We start from the raw sequence: 22,190 nt of genomic DNA on the forward strand, positions 1-22,190 counted from the left end.
GCAGCCGTCTTCATCGACCTGGCCAAGGCTTTCGACTCTGTCAATCACCGTATTCTCATCGGCAGATTCAACAGCCTTGGTTTCTCAAATGACTGCCTCGCCTGGTTCACCAACTACCTCTCTGACAGAGTTCAGTGTGTCAAATCGGAGGGCCTGTTGTTCGGAACTCTGGCAGTCTCTATGGAGGTACCACAGGGTTCAATTCTCGGTCCGACTCTTTTCTATATATATATCAACGATGTCGCTCTCGCTGCGGGTGATTCCCTGATCCACCTCTACGCAGATGACACCATTCTGTATACAGAACTGGCCCTTCTTTTGACACTCTATTATTAACTAACCTCCAAACGAGCTTCAATGCCATTCAACACTCCTTTCGTGGCCTCCAACTGCTCTTAAACGCTAGTAATACCAAATGCATGCTTTTCAACCATTCGCTGCCCTCACCCGCTCGCACGACTAGCATCACTACTCTGGACGGTTCTGACTTAGAATATGTGGACAACAACAAATACGTAGGTGTCTGGCTAGACTGTAAACTCTCCTTCCAGACTCATATTAAACATCTCCAATCCAAAATGAAATATGGAATGGGCTTCCTGTTTCGCAACAAAGCATCCTTCACTCATGCCGCCAAACATACCCATGTAAAACTGACCATCCTACCGATCCTCGACTTCAGCGATATCATTTACAAAATAGCTTCCAATACTCTACTCAGCAAACTGGATGTAGTCTATCACAGTGCCATCCATTTTGTCACCAAAGCCCCAAAAACTGCCCACCACCAAGACCTGTATGCTCTCGTTGGCTGGCCCTCGCTACATATTCGTCCCCAGACCCACTGGCTCCAGGTCATCTATACGTCTTTGCTAGGTAAAGCTCCGTCTTATCTCAGCTCACTGGTCATGATAACAACACCCATCCGTAGCACACGCTCCAGCAGGTATATTTCACTGGTCATCCCCAAAGCCAACACCTCCTTTGGCAGCCTTTCCTTCTACTTCTCTGCTGCCAATGACTGGAACGAATTGCAAAAATCACTGAAACTGGAGACATATTTCCCCCACTAACTTTAAACATCAGCTATCTGAGCAGCTAACCGATCGCTGCAGCTGAACATAGTCCATCTGTAAATTGCCCACCCAATCTACCTACCTCATCCCCATATTGTTTTTATTTATGTTTCTGCTCTTTTGCACACCAGTATCTCTACTTGCACATCACCATCTGCTCATCTCTCACTCCAGTGTTAATTTGCTAAATTGTAATTACTTCGCTACCTTGGCCTATTTATTGCCTTACCTCCTCACGCCATTTGCACACACTGTATATAGACTTTCTTTTTTTTCTATTGTGTTATTGACTGTATGTTTGTTTATTCCATGTGTAACTCTGTGTTGTTGTATGTGTCGCACTGCTTTGCCTTATCTTGGCCAGGTCGCAGTTGTAAATGAGAACTTGTTCTCAACTAGCCTACCTGGTTAACTTCTTTGGTATAGGGGGCAGCATTTTCACTTTTGGATGAATTTCGTGCCCATAGTGAACTACCTCCTACTCTGTCCCACATGCTAATATATGCATATTATTATAACTATTGGACAGAAAACACTCCGAAGTTTCTAAAACTGTTTGAATGATGTCTGTGAGTATAACAGAACTCATATGGCAGGCAAAAACCTGAGAAAAAATCCAAACAGGAAGTGAAAATTCTGAGAGTGGTCGTTGTTAAAGTCATCGCCTATTCAATTCCCTGTAATATATGGATCTGTTTGCACTTCATACGCCTTCCACTAGATGTCAACAGTCAGTAGAACGTGGAATGAAGCTTATGCTGTGTCGTGGGACCGGATGGGACGGGAATGAGTCAGTGGTCTGGCAGATTGCCAGTTCTTGGTCACACGCTTTCCTCATTATATCGTCATGCGTTCCATTACTTATAGAGACTGAAAAGAATTCTCCAGTTGGAACCTTATTGGATATAAATGATAACAACATCCTGAAGATTGATTCTCTACTAAGTTTGACCAGCTTATTCGACCTGGAATATATCTTTTTGAAGTTTTCGTCGAGCGTTTGGACACGTGTACTACACATGCTAGCAAAATTAGCTAATTGGACATAAGTAATGGACATTATCGAACAAAACAACGATTTTTTGTGGAACTAGGATTCCTGGCACTGCATTCTGATGAAGATAATCAAAGGTAAGGGAATATTTATGATGTAATTTCGTATTTCTGTCGACTCCAACATGGCGGAGAAATGTTGTTTATATCTGAGCGCCGTCTCAGATTATTTCATGTTGTGCTTTTTACGTAAAGTTTTTTTTAAATCTGACACAGCGGTTGCATTAGGAACAAGTGTATCTTTAATTATATGTTAAACATGCATCTTTCATCAAAGTTTATGATGAGTATTTCTGTTATTTGACGTGGCTCTCTGTAATTACTCCGGATATTTTGGAGGCATTTCTGAACATGGCGCCAATTTAAACCGAGATTTGTGGATATAAATATGCACATTATCGAACAAAACATAAATGTATTGTGTAACATAATGTCATATGAGGGTCATCTGATGAAGATGATCAAAGGTTAGTTATTCATTTTATCTCTATTTCTGGTTTTTGTTACTACTATCTTTTGCTGGGAAAATGGCTGTGTTTTTCTGTGGCTATGTACTGAGCTAACATAATTGTTTGGTGTGCTTTCCCCGTAAATCCTTTTTTAAATCAGACATGTTGGCTGGATTCACAACATGTGTAGCTTTAATTTGGTGTCTTTCGTGTGTGATTTCATGAAAGATTGATTTTTATAGTAATATATTTGAATTTGGCGCGCTACATTTTTTCTGGATTTTGGCCAAGTGGGACGCTACCGTCCCACATATCCCAGAGAAGTTAAATAAAGGTGAAATAAATAAAAAATTATAAAATAAAATAAAACGTGGTGGCAATATAACAATGTGTCATTAGTCAAAACGGCATCCTTCACCGTCATGCAATCCTATGTCCATACAACACTGCCCAAATGTTCACATTTCTGGAGACACTCCACAACAGACTAATCCCTAATGACAAGGGGCCAGAGCAGCCCAGGTACGTTATCATCTGGGACAATGTTAGTTTCCACCGGGCTGCTGTGGTCTGCAATTGGTTCACAAGTCACACACTTTTCATCGCACTCAATCTCCGTGCGGAAACAGTGCTCTTTGACACATCCAGTAAGAACTGTATTTATAACAGAGAAGAGTTTCTTTCATAAATGCCTTATTTTGGAAATTCAAATACATGCAGTAAATATTAGTAAAATTTGGCTTTGTCCTTGCAGATATCACACGCAGCAGTTTCTGTTGTGTAGTGGTTATCACGTTTACTTTACACGCGAGAGGTCCCCGGTTCGAAACCGGGTGTAAACAGTGCTCTCTGACACATGCAGTAAGAACTGTATTTATAACAGAGAATAGTTGCGTTTATCAATGCCTGTTTTTGGAAATTCAAACACATGCAATGAAAATTCAGTTTACTCTTTGTTGAAAATTGAAGCAGCAGTTTCCATAGCGTAGCGGTTATCACGTTTGCTTAACACGAGAAAGGTTCCCGGTTTCAAACTGGGTGGAAACAGCATTCATTGACACATGCAATACTTGCTGTATTTGTAACAGAGAATTCACGTTTTCAAATATGCCTCATTATGCGAATTCAAATACATGCAATGAATATCAGTGAAATTCGGTTCACTCCTTGTTGAAAATTGAAGTTTCTTCCACCGGGCTGCTGTGGTCTGCAATTGATTCACAAGTCACCCACTTTTCATCGCACTCAATCTCCCCCCATACTCTCCGTTCTTGAATCCTATTGAAGAATTCTTCTCTGCATGGCGTTGGAAGGTGTATGATCGCCAGCCCCACCAACGCATACCCCTTCTACAGGCAATGGAGGAGCACCAACGCATACCCCTTCTACAGGCAATGGAGGAGGCTTGTGGAGACATCGATCAGGGGTCATGCCAGGCCTGGATACGGCACCCCAGGCGATACTTTCCATGCTGCCTAGATTAAGACAACATCACATGTGATGTGGATTAAGTCTTATGGCCAGACACACAAAGGCAGCGAAATGTTATTCTGTTCTTTCCCCAACCACCCATGTTTGTTTTAATTCAACAACAACAACAAATTCCCCTTATGTGTATTGATAGTGTGTTATGGTCAGGAATACACATCCATACTTGACACATTTGGATACCTGTGTGTATGTGTGTTTACTACATTTATAACAGATTTAGATGCACTATTGTAAAGTGGCTGTTCCACTGGATGTCATTAGGTGAATGCACCAATTTGTAAGTCGCTCTGGATAAGAGCGTCTGCTAAATGACTTAAATGTAAATGTAAATGTAAATAACAGAACTATTGCAAACTGCTATGCCCTATACACAGAAAAAGCAAAAGCCACAAGTGTTTTTCATTTGTACTGTATTGACACAAAAAGACAATTTCAGATTTTTGCTTTTTATCATGTTTTGTTGGTTGGTGTAAGGTTGTGGTTAGTGTGTAGAGTTTTGCAAAAATAGCCTATAGTTTAAAAGATGGTGCCTAAGCAATCAGAAAAAACTAACCAGAGATGCTTATGGCTTTGATGTTGAATCCAAAACATCCCTCACCAGGGAGGCCTAGAAGCACTTAGTCAATGACCCACTGGTCCCTAGCACTGTTGAACTGGCTGAGATTGTTCTGACTAAAGAACTTTTTCATGTTTGAAAATGTCATGTTCATTCAAACTGCTATGGGTAGTAAAATAGCACAGAATTATGCCAATCTGTTTGTGGGGTTGTTTGAGAAGGTGATTTTCAATCCATTTATGCGCCATATGAAGCTCTGGAAATGCTTCATTGATGAAGCAGTCCTATTCCAGGGAGCAGCAGAGGAAATGCTTCATTGATGAAGCAGTCCTATTCCAGGGAGCAGCAGAGGAAATGCTTCATTGATGAAGCAGTCCTATTCCAGGGAGCAGCAGAGGAAATGCTTCATTGATGAAGGAGTCCTATTCCAGGGAGCAGCAGAGGAAATGCTTCATTGATGAAGCAGTCCTATTCCAGGGAGCAGCAGAGGAAATGCTTCATTGATGAAGGAGTCCTATTCCAGGGAGCAGCAGAGGAAATGCTTCATTGATGAAGCAGTCCTATTCCAGGGAGCAGCAGAGGAAATGCTTCATTGATGAAGGAGTCCTATTCCAGGGAGCAGCAGAGGAAATGCTTCATTGATGAAGCAGTCCTATTCCAGGGAGCAGCAGAGGAAATGCTTCATTGATGAAGGAGTCCTATTCCAGAACATCAGAAATTCACCTTCATCTTTGATGCGCATGAAACAAGTTCTTGAAATTTTGATAAAGCAGGGGGGGGAAATTCTACCCTACACCCCTGAAAAATAATCTTCATCATCCAATACAGTTGCATATTCAGGTTCCAAATGTTGCATGAGGTTTTCGGACAGCGGTTTTACCCAGAGGAATTATGACCCAGGAATATGACCCAGGATGACACCCTCATTCCCAAACCAACCCCCTGAACAACAAATTCCATGCTTCCTTCAATACTCCCCACTTGGCAAACAGTTTCCATATCATATCATAAAAAAAACTGCAACATCTTGAGCACTGAACCACAACTGGAAAAGATGTTTAAAGAACCCCTGCGGGTCCTAACGGGCCCCCAACATCAGTCAAATGGTGGAGCGATCTGACTTTCCACCGTTACCACGTAGCAACTGCCTAGACAACGTGCAGGACGGTAATTACAGATGTGGCCGAAGTACGCAGCGCAATTTTACAAACAAATGTTCAATCACCCTACTACAGGTCTGGCCATTAAAGATGAAGGGCATCATTACATATTCCACAAACAATGTGGTATACCTGATCAAGTGTATTTGTGGTCTATGCTTTGTAGGAAAACTGAAACGAGCTCTGAAATCAAGGCTAGCAGAACACAGGAGTAATATCAGGACCCTTGACCAGAGAAACACTGTGGCTGCACATTTCGTGGAGGCTCGTCACAACGTCAGCTCTGAGACACATTGGTATGGAACATGTTCAGACTCCTAGGAGGGGTGAAGATACTGCTAATCTATTACTGAGGAGAGAATTGTACTGGATTCACTGTTTGTCGACCAGGTCTGAACCAAGAGTTGGATGTCAGACCATTTCTTACATGAATATGTCATGTTGATTTGTCCTGCCTTACATGTCTCCACTTAGTTATTTTGTACATGTGTTATTCTACTACATGTGCCCATCTCATGGTATCAAATTAGAGGTACACTGGTTGTGTTAGAAATAGATATCACAGTGACCTATGGCCACTGAGTGTCCTGCGCCTAACCGTCATGTGGGTATTCCAACGCAATATTTTTTTACTGTTGCTTAGGTTTTAACTTCTTCTGGCTGCAGGGGCAGTATTGAGTAGCTCTGATAAAAGGTTAGGTTTTAACTTGGACCCATTTGGATGTACATAGCCCACATTTCCACACCCACCATGTGTCTTGTGCCTAATGGTCAGGTTAGGTTAACCTGCCTAATGGTCAGGTTAGGTTAACCTGCCTAATGGTCAGGTGAAGTATGTATATTTTGGGATGTGAGCACTCAGTCTATTTGACCTGACAATAGATCCGTTAGGGATGGAAACGGAGTCAAAGCGGTCAATATTGAGCATGAACAGTCGTGTCCTTTACATCATTGTCATGCCATGGTAGTTAGGCTGCTGTGGTGATGGCAATCCCAAAGAGAACTTCAGGTTAGTCGGGCCCTGGAGAGGAAGTGAGCTGTTCTGGACTGCAGGTGCTGAATGGTTGGTCATATATTTGAGGTAGTACAGGCGTATGTACGAGATGCCATTGGAGTGGCCCAAACTTACACCCCAGGAAAGCAAGCAAAAAAAAATCCCTTGAGGAACCAGGCTCAGCTGGGGAAACCATCCTCTTTTGGCTGGTTGGGTAGGATTTGTTGTGAGAAGTAGATGTGCCCGTGAAATGATGGGACTGGAAGACTAAGGAGTTGTACGCTGTCTGAGATGCAGTGTCGAGTTGGCATGGATGCAGCTCTGATGCTGAAGGAGTGTCCAGAGAACAGCAGGATAACCGTATAGTGATAGTTTGTCTCAGATGGGAATGGTAAAATTTGTGAGGTGATGGAACCAGAGTCGGTGATGAATCATGGATCAGATGGAGAGGAATGTTGAGATTATCTGGGGTGTAGGAAGTATGTGAGTGGTTTGTAAGGGCTGAGGGTAGATGGTAACCAGAACAGGGTGCTGTGGTTCTGCCAAACTGATCGGATTACTATGTTTGAGGGTGAAGGGATCTTTTTCAAGGATGGTGATGTCCGACATGAAATATAAACGCAAAACACCCCCCAAAAAATGAATCTCAGCATGGAGAGACTGCAATGGAGAAGTAACCTGGTCTCATCTGGATGCAGCCAGACAGGATGTCAATGGTGATGGGCTGGCGACAAGGGCAGACTTTGGAAAAGCTGGGCTGTGACCGGCCGATGAAGACTTGAACAGAGGCAGTTGTTTCACTGATCTACCCATGTGAGAGACGCAGACTCGGTCTCAACCTTTAAGTCTTTAACTTCTTGAGAATACAGGGGGTGCTATTTTCCATTAGCATAATTTGCTCTACAGATTAAACTGCCTCTTATTCAATTATTGCTCTTACTATATGCATATAAATAATACCATTGGAAAGAAAACAATCTCTAGTTTCTAAAACCGTTTCAATTTTGTCTCTGAGTGATACAGAAGTCATTTGACAGCACTTTCCATGACCAAGAAGAAAAAAGCAAGATGTGTATGCCAGCTTCAACTCTCTGCCTATATATGGTCGTGCCCCCTATGACCCGAAACACACCTCATTGGCCTTCCTCTGGGTGTCAAGAGGACGTCAGAGGAAAAATATCTTGTTTATCTGGGACTGACGTGAAATGAGAGCTAATTCTTTGGCGTGACCGACAACTTCCGGTTCTGTAAATCGTGCGACTTGTAGCTGCGATTGTCTTCTGTTGTGCGGCCATTATGGATGAAAACTATCTCCGTCTCGAAGTTTGTTTGATACATGTGACCAGATCATCGTAATGTATGTTTTTTCAATATAGTTTAATCAGATTATTTGAATTTTTTCGGGAGTTTTGTGGTGTTCCGTTGTCTGATTTTATTTACGTTTGAGAGATCCGTGCCACTCGACCAGTACCTGTGCTAAATGGAGTGGGAAAGGAACAATTCTGAACGGAACCAACGACTCATCTTGACAAAGGACACTTTGATCAACATTCTGATGAAAGATCAGCCATAGTAAGACCCAATTTACGATGTTATATCATATCTGTTGTGCATGTGAACTGGCCGTGGGCGCCTAGCCGAATCTGCCTGGTATAGCTATGCTAATTTAGCGCTACATTTTGTTTTCGTTATAAAACATTTAATAAATCTGAAATATTGTTTGGATTCACCAGATGTTGGGCTTTCAATATCTGTACGCTGTGTATTTTTCTGAAATGTTTTAAGATGAGTAATTCGTTATATGACGTTGGTCTCTGTAATTGTTCTGGCTGGGTCAGCACTATTTCAGATTGCAGCTGCAATGTAGAACTGTGATTTATACCTGAAAAATGCAAATTTTTCAAAAAAAAAACTATGCTATACCATAAATATGTTATCAGACTGTCATCTTATGAAGTTGTTTCTTGGTTAGTGGCTATATATATTTGTATTTAGTCGAATTAGTGATAGCTACTGACGCATGAAAAAACTTTTGGGAGTAAACAAATCGTGTCCTTTGCTAACGTGGTTAGCTAATAGATTTACATATTGTGTCTTCCCTGTAAAACATTTTAAAAATCTGAAATGGTGGCTTTATTCACAAGACCTGTATCTTTCATCTGGTGTCTTGGACTTGTGATTTAATGATATTTAGATGCTACAAGTTACTTGTGACGCTATGCTAGCTATGCTACTCAGTGGGGGGGGGGGGGGGGGTGGGGGGTGCTACCGGATCAGGGTTGGTGACTCGTGAGAAGTTAATGAAGACTTATCTCTTCAGTAGGTCATATGATTGAGTGTAGTCTGGCCCAGGAGTGTGAAGGTGAACGGAAAGGCTCTGGAGCAACGAACCGCCCTTGCTGTCTCTGCCTGGCCGGTTCCCCTCTCTCCACTGGGATTCTCTGCCTCTAACCCTATTACAGGGGCTGAGTCACTGGCTTACTGGTGCTCTTTCATGCCGTCCCTAGGAGGGGTGCGTCACTTGAGTGGGTTGAGTTACTGACGTGATCTTCCTGTCTGGGTTGGCGCCCAACCTTGGTTTGTGCTGTGGTGGAGATCTTTGTGGGCTATACTCGGCCTTGTCTCAGGATGGTAAGTTGGTGGTTGAAGGTATCCCTCAAGTGGTGTGGGGGCTGTGCTTTGGCAAAGTGGGTGGGGTTATATCCTTCCTGTTTGGCCCTGTCCGGGGGTATCATCGGATGGGCCCACAGTGTCTCAGCCTCCAGTATTTATGCTGCAGTAGTTTATGTGTCGGGGGGCTAGGGTCAGTTGGTTATATCTGGAGTACTTCTCCTGTCTTATCCAGTGTCCTGTGTGAATTTAAGTATGCTCTCTCTAATTCTCTCCTTATCTCTTTCTTTCTCTCTCTCGGAGGACCTGAGCCCTAGGACCATGCGTCAGGACTACCGGGCATGATGACTCCTTGCTGTCCCCAGTCCACCTGGCCTTGCTGCTGTTCCAGTTTCAACTGTTCTGCCTGCGGCTATGGAACCCTGACCTGTCCACCGGACGTGCTACCTGTCCCAGACCTGCTGTTTTCAACTCTCTAGAGACCGCAGGAGCGATCTTAATGATCGGCTATGAAAAGCCAACTGACATTTACTCCTGATTATTATTTGACCATGCTGGTCATTTATGAACATTTGAACATCTTGGCCATGTTCTGTTATAATCTCCACCCGGCACAGCCAGAAGAGGACTGGCCACCCCTCATAGCCTGGTTCCTCTCTAGGTTTCTTCCTAGGTTTTGGCCTTTCTAGGGAGTTTTTCCTAGCCGCCATGCTTCTACACCAGCATTGCTTGCTGTTTGGGGTTTTAGGCTGGGTTTCTGTACATCACTTTGAGATATCAGCTGATGTACGAAGGGCTATATAAAATAAACTTGATTTGAAAAATAAACTTGATCTAGGATAGGGTCTCAGCTGGTAAGACCAGGGGTTGATCTGCTGTAGCAGCAGGCACGTAACTGACTGAGCTGGCTGGGATTAGAGAGTTCATTGCTGGTAGGGATGGAAGGTAAGATACTGCGGAAGTGGCAGTAACAGAACCAGCGGGACCGTAGGTGGAGAGGTAGTCACTGGCAGAGAGAGAGGGGGTGAGCCACCGCCAGAGTGTCAAATGGGTGTTGGAGACAAACAAACTAGGTTGTTGGAGCAAGGGTGATGATGGCAAAAAGGATTGAAGGGGCAGATCAGATCGGGGGGGGGGGGGGTGAATCAGGAGCCACTGGTGTTGGGGCAGAAAGGATGGGATGGACAACCGGCAGAGGTTACATGCGATGACACCCTGCAGGCAAAGAGGCTACATTACAGCTGTTAAGAGTGCCCCAGTGCATGCAGATATTCCACTGAGAGAGCCTGGAGGCAGTGAAAGAGATTGTTGCGCCATGGCCAGATCCATAACGATGGAGTGGTAGTCTTCCAACGCCTTGCGGCAAGAAGGCCAAAGTCAGGGCCGGAGTGACTGGAGGTGGGGAGAGGTTGTCACTGGCAGAGAGAGGCTAGCGGGACCTTGTAGGATCTGCTGGCGAAGCAAGGAAGAGACAGGATGCAAATTGAAGTGGAGTGTGTTCGGTGGAGGAAGAGCCAGAGGCAGCCGTCAAGAGGGAATGGTGAGCCGGAAGGCAGGGCTGAGGCCAGCAGGGAAAATTAAGATGTATTTTTAATTTAACTAGGCAAGTCCGTTAAGAACAAATTGTTATTTACAATGATGGCCTATTGGTGAACAGTGGGTTAACTGCCTTGTTCAGGGGCAGAATGACAGATTTTTGAACTTGTCAGCTCGGGGATTCGATCCACCAACCTTTTGGTCACTGGCCCAACACTCTAACCACTAAGCTACCTGCCACCTGGTAGCCTAGCGGCTAGAGATCAAGGCAGTAGGCTCACTGAACTGGGTTTAGGTCACAGCTGTGAGGAACAGGGACTGAGCCACAGCTGGAGCAGAAGGCACGTATAGCTGACTTAGAAATCTTTGCTTGCAGGGAAGGTTAGGCACTGCATGGGTGGCGGTCATAAGGCCAGTGGGACCAGAGGTGGAGAGGGGGAGGTTGTGTCACCATGGGAGCAGTGTTTTTGGACTAGTGGGGCCTGAGGGTGTCAATAGAAAAGAGAAGGGGTGAGCCACTGCACGGGGCCAGAGGGACCTGAGAAGCGGAGTGCTGCTCGAGAATGTGAAGATCATGCAAGCTAGGTAGCCAGGAGGCCAGAGGTGAAGACTGGAACAGAGAGGCAGTATGTTCACTGAATTGGGACAGTGCCAGGGGCTGGACCGTTGCGGGCACTTACCTGGATGAGTCAGTGGGGAAGATAGAGATCGTTGCTGGAAGAGAGAAGGGAGACACTGCAGTGGTGGCAGCGGTACCTGTGATGGCGACGACAGAGATGGTGGCCTCGCATCGCGTTCTTAGGAAACTATGCAGTATTTTGTTATTTTAAGTATTATTTCTTACACTGTTACCCCAGGAAATCTTAAGTCTCATTACATACAGCCGGGAGGAACTATTGGATATAAGAGCAACGTCATTACGACCAAGAATACAACTTCCACTTACCGGATCCTCTGTTTGGACCACCACCCAGGACAATGGATCGGATCCCAGTAGGGGCCCCAAAACAACGGCGCCGCAGAAGGGGCAGACAGAGCGGTCTTCTGGTCAGGCTCCGTAGACGGGCACGTCGCTCACCGCTCCCAAGTATACTACTCGCCAATGTCTAGTCTCTTGACAACAAGGTAGATGAAATTCGAGCAAGGGTTGCCTTCCAGAGAGACATCAGAGATTGTTACATTCTCTGTTTCATGGAAACATGGCTCACTCGGGATACATTATCAGAGTCAGTACAGCCATCGCGCCGACAGAAACAAACATCTCTCTGGTAAGAAGAAGGGCGAGGGTGTATGCCTTATGATTAACGAGTCGCGGTGTGATCATAACAACATACAGGAACTCAAGTCCTTTTGTTCACCTGACCTAGAATTCATTACAATCAAATGCGGACCGCATTATCTACCAAGATAATTATCTTCGATTATAATCACAACCGTGTATATCCCCCCCCCAAAGCAGACACCACGACGGCCCTGAAAGAACTTCAAGATTGCTTTGATCACGTGGACTGGGATATGTTCCGGATAGCATCGAACAAGAACATTGATGTATACGCTTATTCGGTGAGCGAGTTTATTAGCAAGTGCATCGGTGATGTTGTACCCACAGTGGCTATTAAAATCTTACCCAACCAGAAACCGTGGACTGATGGCAGCATTCACGCAAAACTGAAAGGGCGAACCACTGCTTCTAATCAGGGCAAGGCGACCGGAAACATGACAGAATACAAAACAAACCGCAAGGAAATAAAACAAGCTAAGCATCAGTATAGAGACAAAGTAGAGTTGCAATTCAACGACTCAGACACGAGACGTATGTGGCAGGGTCTACAGTCAATCACGGATTACAAAAAGAAAACCAGCCCAGTCGCGGACACCGACGTCTTGCTCCCAGACAAACTAAACTTCTTTGCTCGGGTTGAGGACAATACAGTGCCACTGACACGGCCCGCTACCAAAACCTGTGGGCTCTCCTTCACCGCAGCCAATGTGAGTAAAACATTTAAACGTGTTAACCCTTGCAAGGCTGCCGGCCCATACGACATCACTAGCCGCGTCCTCAGAGCATGAGCAGACCAGCTGGCTGGTGTGTTTACGGACATATTCAATCAATCCCTATCCCAGTCTGCTGTTCCCACATGCTTCAAGAGGGCCACCATTGTTCCTGTTCCCAAGAAAGCTTAGGTAACTGAGCTAAACGACTATCGCCCCGTAGCACCCACTTCCATCATCATGAAGTGCTTTGAGAGACTAGTCAAGGATCATATCACCTCCACCCTACCTGCCACCCTAGACTCACTCCAATTTGCTTACCGCCCCAATAGGTCCACAGACGACGCAATCACAATTACACTGCATACTGCCCTAACCCATCGGGACAAGAGGAATACCTATGTAAGAATGCTGGGTCTAGAACCCGCCCTGTCCAAATGGGTCCTGTACTTTAATGGGTCGCCCCCAGGTGGTGAGGGTAGGAAACAACATCTCCACCCCGCTGATCATCAACACTGGGGCCCCACAAGTGTGTGTTCTCAGCCCCCTCCTGTACTCCCTGTTTACCAATGACTGCGTGGCCATGTACGCCTCCAACTCAATCATAAAGTTTGCAGACGACACTACAGTGGTAGGCTTGATTACCAACAACGACAAGACAGCCTACAGGGAGGATGTGAGGGCTCTCGGAGTGTGGTGTCAGGAAAATAACCTCTCACTCAATGTCAACAAAACAAAGGAGATGATCGTGGACTTCAGGAAACAGCAGAGGGAGCACCCCCCTATACACATCGACGGGACAGTAGTGGAGAAGGTGGAAAGTTTTAAGTTCCTCGGCGTACACATCACTGACAAACTGATATGGTCCACCCACAGACAGAGTGGTGAAGAAGGCGCAACAGTGCCTCTTCAACCTCAGAAGGCTGAAGAAATGTGGCTTGTCACCAAAAACACTCAAACTTTTACAGATGCACAATTGACAGCATCCTGTCGGGCTGTATCACCGCCTGGTACGGCAACTGCACCACCCACAACCACAGGGTTCTCCAGAGGGTGGTGCGGTCTGCACAACGCATTACCGGGGGCAAACTACCTGCCCTCCAGGACACCTACACCACCCGATGTCACAGGAAGGCCAAAAAGATCATCAAGGACAACAACCACCCGAGCCACTGCCTGTTCACCCCGCTATCATCCAGAAGGCGAGGTCAGTACAGGTGCATCAAAGCTGGGACCGAGAGACTGAAAACCAGCTTCTATCTCAAGGCCATCAGACTGTTAAACAGCCATCACTAACATTGAGTGGCTGCTGCCAACATACTGACTCAAATCTCTAGCCACTTTAATAATTAAAATTGGATGTAAAAAATGTATCACTAGTTACTTTAAACAATGCTACTTTATATAATGTTTACATACCCTACATTACTCTTCTCATATGTATATACTGTACATATATACCATCTACTGCATCTTGCCTATGCCGTTCGGCCATCGCTCATCCATATATTTATATGTACATATTCTTATTCATTCCGTTACTCTTGTGTATAAGGTAGTTGTTGTGAAATTGTTAGATTACTTGTTAGATATTACTGCACGGTTGGAACTAGAAGCACAAGCATTTCGCTACACTAGCATTAATATCTGCTAGCCATGTGTATGTGACCAATAAAATTTGATTTGAAAGGGAAATGTCACTGGCAGAGCAGCAGTCACGGGCCAGCGTCACGTGATGGGGAAGAGTCAAAGGCTGTAAAGATGGAGCAGGCAAGATCGCCAGGAGGCCAGAGCAGGCAACCAGAAAACCAGTTTCACCACCAGCAGAGAGCATGAGAGGGGACTAGAGGAAGCGGTACGCTGAGAGAGATAGGCCATTGCTGAGAGAGAGAGAGAGAGAGAGAGAGAGAGAGAGAGAGAGAGAGAGAGAGAGAGAGAGAGAGAGAGAGAGAGAGAGAGAGAGAGCGAGAGAGAGCAGGTGAGTCACTGCTGGGGCGGTGGTCCAGGGTGGCCAGAGAAAAAAGTAATAGCAAGAGGCAAGGAAGCCAGTGGGCCAGAGACTGGGGCAGTGAGAGAGCAGAACGGTTCATGTACCAGGGACTGGGGCAGTGAGAGAGCAGGACATGTACCAGGGACTGGGGCAGTGAGAGAGCAGAACATGTACCAGAGACTGGGGCAGTGAGAGAGCAGAATGGGACATGTACCAGAGACTGGGGCAGTGAGAGAGCAGAACAGGACATGTACCAGAGACTGGGGCAGTGAGAGAGCAGAATGGGACATGTACCAGAGACTGGGGCAGTGAGAGACCAGAACATGTACCAGGGACTGGGGCAGTGAGAGAGCAGAACATGTACCAGGGACTGGGGCAGTGAGAGAGCAGGACATGTACCAGAGACTGGGGCAGTGAGAGAGCAGAACATGTACCAGAGACTGGGGCAGTGAGAGAGCAGAACATGTACCAGAGACTGGGGCAGTGAGAGAGCAGGACATGTACCAGAGACTGGGGCAGTGAGATAGCAGAACATGTACCAGAGACTGGGGCAGTGAGAGAGCAGAACATGTACCAGGGACTGGGGCAGTGAGAGAGCAGGACATGTACCAGAGACTGGGGCAGTGAGAGAGAAGAACATGTACCAGGGACTGGGGCAGTGAGAGAGCAGGACATGTACCAGAGACTGGGGCAGTGAGAGAGAAGAACATGTACCAGAGACTGGGACAGTGAGAGAGAAGGACATGTACCAGAGACTGGGGCAGTGAGAGAGAAGAACATGTACCAGAGACTGGGACAGTGAGAGAGCAGAACGGGATATGTACCAGAGACTGGGGCAGTGAGAGAACAGAACATGTACCAGAGACTGGGGCAGTGAGAGAGCAGAACAGGACATGTACCAGAGACTGGGGCAGTGAGAGAGAACTGGGATATAGAGAGCCTGAAGACAGCAATTGAAAACAATGAAACTAAAGCATGCAACACCAAGAGACTATTGATTTCAACAGGTTGTGAGACGAATAGAGTAGAGGTTTGTGAAGAAGACCTGAACAGAAGCAGATACAACAAAACATTACAATTAACTTGCTAAGTAGCTAAACTTGCTCAGCAAAACTTGATAAGGCTAGTAACACACAGCATCCTATGACATGCAGTGCAGAACAAACAGACTTAATGTTTGGTTGGTCAGGTTTAAGTAGGGTGGCAGTGCTGATTAAGGAGAGTGAGGACAGGTGTGGAGACTGATTACCAATGAGTTGCAGCTGATGCTTGTTGAGGAACTGCTGGTCAAGGCAACTAGTTAAAGTGTTGAAAACCAGCTTGGAGGCTGATTGGCAATTAGTAGCAACTGGTGCTTCATGAGCTCCCAGGGAGCTGCGTTCAAGGCAAGTGGTGGTTGCATTCAAGCCTGGTCCTCTCTCCTGAATTTGGGTTAATTTTTAACACAATTAAATGAATCAGAACTCCAGACTAACAAGAGTTGTGAGAAGAGGTCTGGAAATTGATTTTACCTTTTCAAGAACCGTTGTTTTAACCATGGCTTGGATTAGTATATATACCCTAGGCTATGTGTGGGTTGTATTAGTATATATACCCTAGGCTATGTGTGGGTTGTATTAGTATATATACACTAGGCTATGTGTGGGTTGTATTAGTATATACACTAGGCTATGTGTGGGTTGTATTAGTATATATACACTAGGCTATGTGTGGGTTGTATTAGTATATATACACTAGGCTATGTGTGGGTTGTATTAGTATATATACCCTAGGCTATGTGTGGGTTGTATTAGTATATATACACTAGGCTATGTGTGGGTTGTATTAGTATGTACACTAGGCTATGTGTGGGTTGTATTAGTATATATACCCTAGGCTATGTGTGGGTTGTATTAGTATGTACACTAGGCTATGTGTGGGTTGTATTAGTATATATACCCTAGGCTATGTGTGGGTTGTATTAGTATATATACACTAGGCTATGTGTGGGTTGTATTAGTATGTACACTAGGCTATGTGTGGGTTGTATTAGTATATATACACTAGGCTATGTGTGGGTTGTATTAGTATGTACACTAGGCTATGTGTGGGTTGTATTAGTATGTACACTAGGCTATGTGTGGGTTGTATTAGTATATATACACTAGGCTATGTGCGGGTTGTATTAGTATATATATATTAGGCTATGTGTGGGTTGTATTAGTATATATATACTAGGCTATGTGTGGGTTGTATTAGTATATATACACTAGGCTATGTGTGGGTTGTATTAGTATATATACACTAGGCTATGTGTGGGTTGTATTAGTATATACACTAGGCTATGTGTGGGTTGTATTAGTATATACACTAGGCTATGTGTGGGTTGTATTAGTATATATACACTAGGCTATGTGTGGGTTGTATTAGTATATACACTAGGCTATGTGTGGGTTGTATTAGTATATACACTAGGCTATGTGTGGGTTGTATTAGTATATATACACTAGGCTATGTGTGGGTTGTATTAGTATATACACTAGGCTATGTGTGGGTTGTATTAGTATATACACTAGGCTATGTGTGGGTTGTATTAGTATATACACTAGGCTATGTGTGGGTTGTATTAGTATATATACACTAGGCTATGTGTGGGTTGTATTAGTATATATACACTAGGCTATGTGTGGGTTGTATTAGTATATATATATTAGGCTATGTGTGGGTTGTATTAGTATATATACACTAGGCTATGTGTGGGTTGTATTAGTATATATATTAGGCTATGTGTGGGTTGTATTAGTATATACACTAGGCTATGTGTGGGTTGTATTAGTATATACACTAGGCTATGTGTGGGTTGTATTAGTATATATACTAGGCTATGTGTGGGTTGTATTAGTATATATATATTAGGCTATGTGTGGGTTGTATTAGTATATACACTAGGCTATGTGTGGGTTGTATTAGTATATATACACTAGGCTATGTGTGGGTTGTATTAGTATATACACTAGGCTATGTGTGGGTTGTATTAGTATATATATATTAGGCTATGTGTGGGTTGTATTAGTATATACACTAGGCTATGTGTGGGTTGTATTAGTATATATACACTAGGCTATGTGTGGGTTGTATTAGTATATACACTAGGCTATGTGTGGGTTGTATTAGTATATACACTAGGCTATGTGTGGGTTGTATTAGTATATATACACTAGGCTATGTGTGGGTTGTATTAGTATATATACACTAGGCTATGTGTGGGTTGTATTAGTATATATACACTAGGCTATGTGTGGGTTGTATTAGAATGTACACTAGGCTATGTGTGGGTTGTTTTAGTATTTACACTTTATACACTAGTATATACATTTTAGTCACTTAGCAGATGCTCTTACCAAGACCAACTTACAGTAATGAGTGCATACATTTTCGTACTTGTCCCCTGTGGGAATCGAACCCACAACCTTGATGTTGCAATAAAGTGCATTAAACATGAATATACTAACTACAAGTAACATTGAGGGTTATGTGAGTCGATGCACTTGGAGGGTGGTAGTCAGTTGAACTTATCTATTGTACAATGACATAATGCACATGCTTTTAGGCTAAAATGAACTTTCTTTGACAACAAAGGTACTTTCAAAAGCACATAAAGATTCTGTTTTTAGACCACATGCACAACATGGATCCCTCAAAAGGTTTTCAACAAACTGCTTGAGCAACGTTAAGCATCCTAGACAGTTTAATGTGACGTGTATGAGTAGGTTACCAATGAATATATGAGTTCCAGGGAGCCCTCTCAGCCTAACTTAGATGAAGGGGTGTAGTGCCAAATATATAGGAAGGAGCAGAGAGCAGCAGGCTTGGGATAGAGCAGTAGTCCAGGGTGTAGTCCAGGCTCTGTCACAAATAGAAACAGCACCATGCTTCACTGGACTCAATTCTACATTGATCAAGTCTTCAATGCAACCTACACTACAGATGGAAGTGTGCATTATAATCTACCTGCCCTGTAGGGAAATGGCCACTCTAAACTGGCTCTGACTGGAGCACTTAACAGCAAGGAGTCCACTGAAGGGACTGAAACAAGCTGTCAGTGAATGGTCATACTTTCTCTCGCTCTCTTAGTGAACGCTGGAAGCAAGCAACGAATAACAAAAGCCAAGCGTCTCTGTTGTGGCCAGTCTTACTACTGCTCACATATATATGGGTTGAGGATGTAAAAAGAAATATCTTGCTATTGCAGAGAATCTGAAACAATGGTGTTCATTGTTGTTTGGGCTGAGTAAGTGTTTTCCTGAAAGACATAGTGAAGACAAAAGTAACTCATCTGAAAGTAGGCTGAATAGGTCTGTACCTATCAACTTTCAACAATTAACGTGAACTGTAGTGTAGTCACACATTATATTCTACTGTAGCTATAACGAAATACAGCAAAAAGTAATATCTTGTTGTTGTGAATCTTATACTAAGATAAGTATTTCTTATTTAGAAAATAAACTAGACGTATTTTATTCTCATTATTATGACAGTATTGCTATGTAACAGGCTCCCTGAAGAGGAGCGCATGTCTTGCATTGAAGCTCACCGCTCATATAACCCCACAGCTTTTAACTCCACTCTCATCCATAAAACAAAAAACACCATAAAAACATTACAATAAAGTATCCCCACTCACGGCTAAAAGCAGGGAACAGGCAGGTTGTTCCTTCGTAGTGTCACGTTGTTTTCACTCCCAGTGTCAGAGAATCTAACAGTAACCAACCAGTCTCTGTCGCCCCCCGAACCACGGAATGGCAGAGAGAGGAGCTTGATTCCAAAGGGCTCCTTTTCTCTCCTCCGTCTATCTACAGAATGACCGACGGCGTGAATAGACCATCCTTCGCGCCCTTCGTTCTCTTGCCGATTTCAAAACTATCCGTTGCTTTCCGGAGGAGTTCACCTTCGCCTCCACTTCGGGAACCTTTCAGTCCCTCACGGAATGCGGTCTGAAAGGGATAAACACAGCGGTGGTGACAATTCAGCGGTTGAGTCCGCGCGTCAGGTGGCCTGTTTGACTCAGCAGCTTATTTTCTGCAATCGCGTTCTGCATCTTTCTAGAGCTAGAAGAGCAGAGCTCCCAACCCACTCCTAGCGCTTCTAATCATTTACACCAGTTCCATAAAACAGCTTGTGTCTGTGAAGTTCCTGCTGGATAGACAGCCCTGAATGTGATGTTTCCAACATCTATTCTCTCGAGTAGAGTGCACGGTTTGTTTGTAGACTATTGTAGTTTAATACAAGGTGTTGAGAATGAGATTAACTAATATAGTAAATTAAATTTAAAAATCCAGCAGCTTGTACCATGCAAGGTAAAGGATATGTGGATTGTTCCCTTCTAAAATTGATACCTGTCAAATGATAGGCAACTGTCTCAGGGCTAAGGCAGGTGATAGGTATGCAGTAGCCAGTGATTACAAGGAAGGTGACAGGTTCAGTATGTAGTAGCCAGTGATAACAAGGAAGGTGACAGGTTCAGTATGTAGTAGCCAGTGATAACAAGGAAGGTGACAGGTTCAGTATGTAGTAGCCTGTGATAACAAGGAAGGTGCAGGTTCAGTATGCAGTAGCCAGTGATTACAAGGAAGGTGACAGGTTCAGTATGCAGTAGCCAGTGATTATATATTATAGAGTTAAAGGTGTATTATATCATAGAGTTAAAGGTGTATTATACCATAGAGTTAAAGGTGTATTATACCATAGAGTTAAAGGTGTATTATATTATAGAGTTAAAGGTGTATTATATCATAGAGTAAAAGGTGTATTATATCAGAGTTAAAGGTGTATTATATCATAGAGTTAAAGGTATATTATATCATAGTGTTAAAGGTGTATTATACCATAGAGTTAAAGGTGTATTATATCATAGAGTTAAAGGTGTATTATATTATAGAGTTAAAGGTGTATTATATCATAGTGTTAAAGGTGTATTATATCAGAGTTAAAGGTGTATTATACCATAGAGTTAAAGGTGTATTATATCATAGAGTTAAAGGTGTATTATATCAGAGAGTTAAAGCTGTATTCTATCATAGAGTTAAAGGTGTATTATACCATAGAGTTAAAGGTGTATTATATTATAGAGTTAAAGGTGTATTATATCATAGTGTCAAATAATACAACCCCCCCCAAAATCTATTTTAATTCCAGGTTGTAAGGCAACAAAATGGTAAAAATGCCAAGGGGGGTAAAAACTTCGCAAGCCACTGTAAATGTTAGATCCCTCACTTCAAAGGCAGTCATAGTTAATTAACTAATCCATGATCGTAACCTTGATGTGAGTGGCCAGACTGAAACATGGCTCTAGCCTGATGAATTTACTATGTTAACCTCACTAGGGTATGTGGGACGGTACCGTCCCACCTCGTCAACAGCCAGTGAAACTGCAGGGCGCCAAATTCAAAACAACAGAAATCCCATAATTTAAATTCCTCAAACATACAAGTATTTTACACCATTTTAAAGATACACTTGTTGTAAATCCAGCCAAAGTGTCCGATTTCAAAAATGTTTTACGACGAAGACACACCAAACGATTATGTTAGGTTAGAGCCAAGTCACAGAAAAAGACAGCCATTTTTCCAGCCAAAGAGAGGAGTAACAAAAAGCAGAAATAGAGATAAAATGAATCACTAACCTTTGATGATCTTCATCAGATGACACTCATAGGACTTCATGTTACACAATACATGTATGTTTTGTTCAGTAAAGTTCATATTTATATCCAGAAATCTGAGTTTAGGCGGGACGCTACTGTCTCACTTGGCAAAAAGCCAGAGAAAATGCAGAGCGCCAAATTCAAATTAATTACTATAAAAATTACTATAAAAATCAAACTTTCATTAAATCATACATGAAAGACACCAAATTAAAGCTACACTGGTTGTGAATCCAGCCAACATGTCAGAATTCAAATATGCTTTTCGGCGAAAGCATACGATGCTATTATCTGAAGATTTCTCTCTTTGTTTACAATGGTGCTAAGCATTTTTCAACACTGCAGGCGCGACACAAATCGGAGAAATAAAAATATAATTCATGCTTTGACGAGCTTCTGTTGTTGGCACTCCAATATGTCCCATAAACATCACAAATGGTCCTTTTGTTCGATTAATTCCGTCGATATATATCCAAAATGTCCATTTATTTGGAGCGTTTGATCCAGAATAACACAAGTTCCAACTTGCTGAAACGTGACGACAAAATATCTCAAAGGTTACCTGTAAACTTTGCCAAAAAATTTCGAACTACTTTTGTAA

At 43.4% G+C, this 22,190-nt stretch overlaps 1 protein-coding gene across 1 annotated transcript in view; it reads right to left on the bottom strand.

Annotated features, from left to right (window-relative positions):
• The window catches only part of LOC139549548 (contactin-5-like), a 785,449-nt gene extending 765,476 nt beyond the window's left edge, over positions 1 to 19,973 (bottom strand). Inside the window, exon 1 of the mRNA XM_071360158.1 lies at positions 19,571 to 19,973. The gene's annotated coding sequence lies outside the window, so the exon portion shown is untranslated. The remainder of the gene's footprint in view (positions 1 to 19,570) is intronic.
• Between the last annotated feature and the right edge of the window lie 2,217 nt (positions 19,974 to 22,190).

This window comes from Salvelinus alpinus, chromosome 22 (assembly GCF_045679555.1).
Source record: "Salvelinus alpinus chromosome 22, SLU_Salpinus.1, whole genome shotgun sequence".
NCBI classification, from domain to species: domain Eukaryota; kingdom Metazoa; phylum Chordata; class Actinopteri; order Salmoniformes; family Salmonidae; genus Salvelinus; species Salvelinus alpinus.